Source organism: Macrobrachium rosenbergii, chromosome 30, assembly GCF_040412425.1.
Source record: "Macrobrachium rosenbergii isolate ZJJX-2024 chromosome 30, ASM4041242v1, whole genome shotgun sequence".
In the NCBI taxonomy this organism is placed as follows: domain Eukaryota; kingdom Metazoa; phylum Arthropoda; class Malacostraca; order Decapoda; family Palaemonidae; genus Macrobrachium; species Macrobrachium rosenbergii.
The window spans coordinates 6518501-6526000 of record NC_089770.1 but is presented as its reverse complement, the minus strand read 5'-3'; positions in this window follow the sequence as shown (position 1 = coordinate 6526000).

Here is a 7500-nt window from a genome sequence, read left to right as displayed (position 1 = left end):
AACGCGTTCATTTAGAGTATGATGACAGTTGCAGGGGAGTAATTGCTGAAATTAGTTGTAATGCAAGTGAGTCAAATTAGTTGTAATGCAAAAGGGTCGAATTATTTGTAATGCAAAAGGGTCGAATTATATGTAATGCAAAAAGAGTCGAATTATTTGTAATGCAGTGAGTCAAATTAGCTGTAATGCAAATAAGTCAAATTAGTTGTAATGCAAGTGAGTCAAATTAGTTGTAATGCAAATAAGTCAAATTAGTTGTAATGCAAATGAGTCAATAACAGTTGCAGGTGCATAGCTGCAGAAATTAGCTGTAATGCAAGTGAGTCAAATTAGTTGTAATGTAAATGACTCAAATTAGTTGTAATGCAAATGAGTTAAAATTATTTATAATGCAAATGAGTCAAATTAGTAGTAATGCAAATGAGTTAAATTAGTAGTAATGCAAATGAGTCAAATTAGCAGTAATGCAAATGAGTCAAATTAGTTGTAATGCAACTAATGAAGATAGAATTATGATAGAAACAATAAAAGGTTGTCGGAAAATAAATGTAATTTTTGTTAAAACTTACTTCTTCTTTACAAGAATGAAGATAAAAACATTAAGAGTTTGCTGGAAATTATACATAATTTTTTTAGGAAATGACAAGCAAAAACTTGGATCCCGGCGTAAAAAGCTCATCCAAAACAGAAACGGGAGTATTAAGAAAGTACCAAAAGGTTGTTGGGAAAATATACACGAATTTTGTAAGGAAATGACAAACAAAAATGAATCAGATCTCTGCGTTTCCTTAGCAATTGACCTTTTTTATTCATTTATTTTTCTTTTGCTGGAAACGCTTTTGTTCAAAGGGAGCCAAGCCTTTGACAATAAAAGTTAATGAGCTGTGAAATGCCAAGTAGCGAGGCAGAGACGCTGCTGAGTCCGTTTCAGTGGATGTCGTTTAACAAAAGTACCCAGGCAGACGGATACAAATTTTCTCGAGCCTTTGAGAGATCTGCTATTATGAACTTTTATCAAATCACCGTGACGTTTTTAGTTTTCTGTAAAAGGAAACTATTGTGCCGGCTTTGTCTTTTCCGTCCGCACTTTTTTGTCCGCATCCGCCCTTTTTTTGTCCGCACTTTTTCTGTCCGCCCTCAGATCTTTAAAATACTGAGGCTGGAGGGCTGCAAATTGGTATGTTGATCATCCACCCTCCAATCATCAAACATACCAAATTGCAGCCCTCTAGCCTCAGTAGATAAAATCTATCAAATTAAAATAGACATTGAAATAGTATTATTTCATTACGAAATTCACAATAAATATAAAATTAACGAAGTTAAAATAGATATTAAAATTGCATTTTACCATTACGAAATTCACAATGAATATAAAAGTAATTAAATTAAAATAGATATTAAAACTGCGTTTTCCCACTACGAAATTCACAAATGAATATAAAACGAATTAAATTAAAATAGATATTAAAACTGCAATTTACCATAACGAAATTCAAAATGTATTTAAAAAAAAAAACTAATAAAACAAAACATTTTTCATTTATAAGACGAATATATTGTAAATCCGACGAATTCTCGGCGTGCTTTCCTATTAGGCAGACGCCACGCAGCGCAGGGAGCGAGTGTCTTTTTTTTTTTTTTTTTTTGATATAAATGGGAATTCCTGGCGTGCCCCTTGTTACCTTTTTATCTCCTCTCTCTCTCTCTCTCTCTCTCTCTCTCTCTTTTGTTCTTGGAAGGAGGAGGGGGGAAAGTGATTCCTCTCAATGTGATAATTCTTCTTTATGCATTTGTGCATTCGGGTAGATCAGTAATATTCCATTATTTTGTATATATCTGTAGGTTTTGTATACTCGTTTGTGAATGTTTGTGAAGACACAAGCGAGGTGTACACATACGCGCACGCACTCACACAAGAGCGTGAACACGCACACATGTACACATATTCAGTATATACATATAAGTGTGTGTGTATGTATATATATATATATATATATATATATATATATATATATATATATATATTATGGAGCATTACATTGCCGTAATTATATTTGCGTCACGAGAATTAAAATTACGAGAAACGACTCCAAAATAAAAATTTTGAACGAGAGAGAGAGAGAGAGAGAGAGAGAGAGAGAGAGAGAGAGAGAGAGAGAGAGAGAGAGAGCAAAGGACCATGGAGAGAGATAGAGAGATACGTTGAAAGAAAAATGATAAAATAGAAATCAATAAACGGATCTGAATTCACAGTCCATCGATAAAGCATGGAACCATGGAACCAATTTTCACAGAATGGGTCAATTGATAGTTAGGCTAACATGGACATATACTGTCCACAGTTTAATTACCCCAACACTTAATCACCTACAATGGAAAAGAATAGCAATTATCTCAGTAGAGCTTTATTGGGCAAATGGTGACAGCAGATGTTAATCGCTCAATGAACAGTGAAATGAAAAGAATGAAGGATTTGCCGGTGACAGTATTAATACACTAAATGACTACGAAATTCGTTTTAGTTTTCTGTAAAAGAAAACTATTGTGCCGGCTTTGTCTGCCCGTCCGCACTTATTTCTGCCCGCACTTTTTCTGTCCGCCCTCAGATCTTAAAAACTACTGAGGCTAGAGGGCTGCAAATTGGTACATTGATCATCCACACTCCAAACATCAAACATACCAAATTTCAGCCCTCCAGCCTCGGTAGTTTTGATTCTATTTAAGGTTAAAGTTGGCCATAATCGTGCTTCTGGCAACGATAAAGGATAGGCCACCACCGGGCTGTGGTTAAAGTTTCATGAGCGGCGGCTCATACAGCATTATACCGAGACCACCGAAAGATATCATAGATCTATTTTCGGTGGCCTTGATTATACGCTGTAGCGGCTGTACAGAAAACTCGATTGCGCTGAAGAAACTTTGGCGGATTTTTTAGTTGTTCATTGCTGACGACAACAGAATGACGGGTACAAAAATAAATAAGATAGTGGAACTAATTATAAGAATAAGCATGGATAAAATATTGCATTGGTAAATGTTATCACTTTACGATGCCGATGCAAGGCGATATACGTGTTTATAATGCTTCTAAACTCTAATCTTATTCATTAGCCATGAACAGAGAGTTGCAGTTGCTAGTCAAATATTTTAATTCCATAATATATATATATATATATATATATATACTGTATATATATATATGTACACACATATATATATATATATATATATATATATATATATATATATATATATATACATATATATATATATATACATATACATATAATATATAATAACTTTTTCTCCCAACAAATATTCTATTTGAACCCTCCAGTCTAATCCTAGGATTTCTTTTCATCCTTACACATCTTTTTGAAAGGATATCATCCATTATCTATCCTCTTCACAGAAATGCCTACATTCGGTGCTTTCAGCGAATCGGTTTCTCTAACGCAATAATGAGTGCTTTTGCTGAAAGCATTGCTGAAACATACTTCTAGGAAAACTAGAGAGCTATAAAAAATTGCATTTATTCTTCCAAAAATGAGCCAGGATACAGAGATTTTATAGGTGTTTACATACAGTACACATACACAAACATACACATACGCAGCACTCTCTCTCTCTCACACACATACATATATACATACATACATACATATATATATATATATATATATATATTATATATATATATATATGTATATGTATACATATATATATATATATATATATATTATATATATATTCAGACACACATATATGTATATGTATACATATACATATAGGTATGTATGTGTTCGTGTGTATGCATACATAGAAAGCTGTGTGCGCCTGTGCAGTCACCTTACCTGTCCATTAGCGAATTCGAGGAATGCATCTCCCGTTACCTTGCTATATATTTAGCTGAAATTTCCAAATGATAAACTCCCATTACGCCTTATTAAGGCTCTGAAATGTATTCTACGTAATGCGTGTGTTATTTTATGTTATTTTCTCTCGCCTTATCCTATGCTTGTGTTTTGGAAGAATTCCTTTTTTTGGCGTAATTAACAAAATTACATTCTCAGCAATTACGTCCACTTGTTTTGACTTCTGTTATTAATTTTTTTTTTTGAAAAATATGATATATTTTCGGATTTTTATGGAATCGTATATTTCGGTGTCGTTTCCGGATTATATTCGGCAGAAAATCCCTATATTAATAATTAATCCTGTCGTTCTTTGTATCCGTTGTTTTATAGCAGTCAAGGAGCTTTTTGATTCATATTTCCGTTGTTTTATATATATATATATATATATATAAATGTATATATATATACATATATATATATATATATATATATATAATATAATATATGTATATATATATATGCATATATATATATATATATATATATATATATATATATATATATATATATTTGTATGTTTGTATGTGAGAGAGAGAGAGAGAGAGAGAGAGAGAAAATACATTCAACGCAATACCGTTCTTTTTTTTTATTAATACCGAGGTGATTCTAACTATCAGCAATTGGATTTTTTCATCATTTAATCACCGAGGAAAAAAAAGCATATAGTTATTTGCCATTATTGGTTATCGGACAGAACGGGATTTTAAATTGAAACTAATTACTTTTGGATTGGAATAAACGAAATGGGAAAATATCCGCAGCTTTCCTTTAATAGAAAAAAGGAAGAGAAAGTATTATGGGTACAAATACCAATTGCGCATGCGCGTGTTTTATATTCGCTTGAACAGATATCGCGTACAATAACGATATCTATTTTGTGTTATATTTATCCGTAAGAATTCTTATTGAACTACGGCCGTACTGTCACAATAACAGAAGCGTTCATATAAAAAAAAAAAAATAAATAAATAAATAATATGCCGAAGTTACTTCGGCGCAATCGAGTTTTCTGTACAGCTTATAATCAAGGCCACCGAAAATAGATCTATCTTTCGGTGGTCTCGGTATAATGTTGTATGAGCCGCGGCCCATGAAACTTTAACCACGGCCTGGTGGTGGCATATCCTATATCGTTGCTAGAAGCACGATTATGGCTAACTTTAACCTTAAATAAAATAAAAAACCACTGAGGCTAGGGGGCTGCAATTTGGTACGTTTGATGATTAGAGGGTGGATATTCAATAGACCAATATGCAGCCCTCTAGCCTCAGTAGTTTTTAAGATCTGAGGGTGGACAGAAAAAGTGCGGACAGAAAAAGTGTGGACAGAAAAAAAAGTGTGGACAGAATAAAATGCGGACGGACAAATAAAGCCGGCACAGTAGTTTTCTTTTACAGAAAACTAAAATACAGGAAATTCCATCATAATAGGAGGTCAAAGACATATAACCATTATCGCAAAAATATGGATAAATTTCTGGACCGTAATAATTGAAGTCTTAATAACATCAACTCGGTGAGCATATACAAAGGCTACAAGATTAATTCTCTAAATATTGAAAAAATGAACTTAATAAAATTTCATAACAAAAAAAAATCAAAGTTTTAAAACTTTAGACATGATACATCATATGGAAATTTAGGTTGATGGTCATCAGTGATTATATTCATAAAGATTAAAAGCAATACGAATCCTGCGTGGGTCGTGGTAGCTCAATGGTATTGTTGCTGAATTCTCACTGAGCTGGTCCCAAGTTCGAATTTAGCTTAGAATCTATATAGACTTTCAGTGGCGTGTGTGTTTATTTGTTTTTATTTGTACTTTTTTTTTGACTTGGGGAATCCACACTTTTGATGATTTGTAAGGGATGACTTCTGTGCTTTGTTAAATGTTACGTGTTCCCATTACAGCAACACCAGTGTAATAATTTGTAATTTAATAATAATTGTAATAATTTTAATAATAATAATAATAATAATAATAATAATAATAATAATAATAATTCATAAGGGATGACTTCTAGCAAAGCTTTTCAATTAGGAACAGTTATGTGGCAAATTCCCATTACAGCAACAACAGCAATAATAATAATAATAATAATAATAATAATAATAATAATAATAATAATAATAATAATAATTCAAGCAAAGCTTTTCAATTAGGAACAGTTACGTGGCAAATTCCCATAATAATAATAATAATAATAATAATAATAATAATAATAAACGTCCCCCCCCCAATGTTAGAGCTGACCTTTTTCGTAATATCGCAATCCCTCTTGACACCTCAACTTCACAGAGGCCGAATCAACACAAAAAACACGTGCATTATATACATACACATAAAAAAGAAACTATTTTGTTAAAAGCTTTTCATAAACGCAGCCACGGAAAATGGACACATAGAAAAAATAAACAGACATCATATTTTCAAAAGCGTAAAAGCATGTAAATGAAATGTGAATAAATTTTAACGAAAGTAGGGTTTTTTTTTTTGAAGAAGGTTATATTGCAGAGAAAAAAAGTTTTTTCTTGTTTTTCAATATGTTAAACAAATTTGTGTTAGTTTCCTAGTTTTTTTTTTTTGCGTAGGAAAAAAGTTTCACTTCCTAAAGGTACATGTTCTGCACGTACTTCGGTACTTGTACTCTTAAAAATAATATTATAAAGAATCATAGGATGAAAATGCTGAAACCTTTTCGAAAAAAAAAATACTTTTGGGGATACGGACCAAGAAGGAACCAGGATGATTTAGGTGATGATTAATTCCCCCCCCCCTCCCCCGCCGCCCAAACCCCACCCTCTACAAACAAATATTAATTACTGGGACGTTACTTTCTATTTTCTTAATCATAAGGGTTAGTCTACTTGATAGCTAAAATATATTAGGCAAAAAATACATATTAGTTTTCCTCGTGATTTAAGATGTATATAGTTCCCTTTCAAATCTGTTTTAATTTATGTGGCATGCTAATTCCATCTAACATTCCCTGTGTAAATTTTGAAACATACATACATGAACACACACATACATACATACACACATATAATATATATATATATGTGTGTATATATATGTATATTTATATATATATATATACATGTATGTATGTATGAATTTATTTTTTAATAATAGTTTCCTCTAACCTGACAAATTTCATTTAAATACTTTAAATTTGGCTTCATATTATATACTCGTATATATAGGCTATTTGTGTGTGTGTACATTACATATACATATACATATACATATACATATACATATACATATACATATACATATACACTTGATAGCAAACAACGCCTTCTACAACTAGCACGGCTTTGCGTTCCGGATTGGAGCCCTTTAGACAAAGTGTATATGCAGTAATCCGTATTCTATCCATTAATGGATTAGGACTAAAAGCCACGCGCCAGATTTAGGTGGATAAATATGAAATCACGCAGAATCAGAGCTATGTGACCTGATTTAGTGTGGCAGTTGTTTTGTGTTGATGCTTATTTTTAGATGTTTTATTCATAGAAATTTGTGTACGTGAATTAGAGGAATTTCTTTGGGAGATAATAATAATAATAATAAT